The sequence below is a fragment of the Echinops telfairi genome, unplaced genomic scaffold, assembly GCF_000313985.2.
Source record: "Echinops telfairi isolate 266 unplaced genomic scaffold, ASM31398v2 ScPeMD7_7410;HRSCAF=8448, whole genome shotgun sequence".
In the NCBI taxonomy this organism is placed as follows: domain Eukaryota; kingdom Metazoa; phylum Chordata; class Mammalia; order Afrosoricida; family Tenrecidae; genus Echinops; species Echinops telfairi.
This window is the reverse complement of record NW_022111310.1, coordinates 27,395,995-27,397,745: the sequence shown is the minus strand read 5'-3', so window position 1 is coordinate 27,397,745 and position 1,751 is coordinate 27,395,995.

Here is a 1,751-nt window from a genome sequence, read left to right as displayed (position 1 = left end):
GTGGAACCTCTACACCCTAGTTACTGCTTCCATTTCTTTTCCTTTGATTGCATAGTAGTTGGCTAGGTGAGAATGAGGGAGAACCAATGTTGGCTCCCTTCTTTAAAGGGGATAAAATTGCAAGAGTATGGGTTGGATTCTGTGTTTCATTAAAGCATCTTCATGTCATACCCTTCTTCAATTGCAGATTATTTGTTCTTTGTCATAGGCCCTTGGGAATATTAATTTATAAAAATTTGAACAAAACAGTTCACTTTAATAATAAAAATAATCTTAGTTGCCATGGGAAAGCATAGGTATAAGGAACCTTGGAAACTGGAAATCAGTAGCTTTTTCTAGAGAATTTAACTTTAAAACCTTTTTTTTTTAATTTAAGGGAATTTGTTCAACATTTAGTATCTGACATCAAAGTTAACAAAATATATGAACCAATGTATCCACCAATTCAATTGAAAAATACTGCTTGTTGTCAAATTTCTTTCTTTTTAAACAAAAATGTAAGTGCTTAAAATTGTGATTTGAGTGAATTGGTTTTCCATTCAACAAATTATCCACATTTTGTTTCATGATATCAATTGCAATTACTGCAATGTAATAGTAATCTTCTTACTGCCTCTCTATGTTTATCATTGCTATTTCTTCATTTTTATCTTTTCCTGCCTTTTGCACTTTATCCCCAGGCGAATACTTCTCTTTGGATCGCATATGGTTGATTGCTCTAAAGCAGGGGTTGGCAAACTTTTGAGATAGAAGAGCGAATCTTGGCCCTCACAACAATTTGACAATTTGAAAGAGCCATAAATATATCTTTACAAATAAATGAAATAAGCATTATCTGAATAATATCCTTTCAATGTTTTCAATTTTCCTTCAGACCCACATGCACTTACCAAAAGAGCTGCATATGACCCCAGCTCTAAGGAGGGCATGCCTCCCTGGTGTTATTGCTCACCTCTAGGTCTGTCTATTGTTTGAATGCGCCATGAGCTGAGCAGAGTTCCAGGCTTGAAGGTGCCCAAGGGAATCCTTAGGGGGTTCCAATAATCTCTATCAGATCAGTAAGTAGGGCCTTTTTTTGTTTGTTTGTTTTGTTCCAGATTTTTCCAACTCTATCCAGAAACTTCTACCAATAGTGTTAGCTGGGCACCATCTAATTCTTTCGGTTATGGAGGCTGAAATTCCCATGGCCACTAGTCCTTTGGGCTAATTGTTTCCATGTGTCTTTTGTTATCTTCCCTTTTTTTTGCTCTGGATAGGGAGAGGCCAACAGTTAGACTTCAGCTGGCCACTCTCAAGATTTTAAGATTCCAGACACTGTTCACCAGGTGGAATATACAAGGGGGTACCAAAATACACCCTGGAAATTCACTGGACAGAGCAGAGCTTTCGTAGTACTCACCTTTCCACTCCGTGAGCATCAAGCAACTTGCTCTGAATTAGTGCACCCTGTGGCGTCACCTGGTAAGGTTCTCTCTGGTCACAATGAATTTTTTCATAAAAGCCGTTTTACTTGAACCTCATTTTTTGTGATAGCCGATTTAAGAGAATGGTGTGTGACTGTGAAATTTTGTGTCCTGCTCGGGGGAAAATGCCACAGAAACTGTTAAGATGTTGAACAAGGACAGCATTAAGTGGGGGGTTAAGCCTCAAAGTTTATGAGTGGTTTTCTCGTTTCAAAAAAGGTGAAATGTTGATTGATGACAAACCTCATTCTGGACGTTCATCAACTTCCTAAGTGATCAAAAATGTCA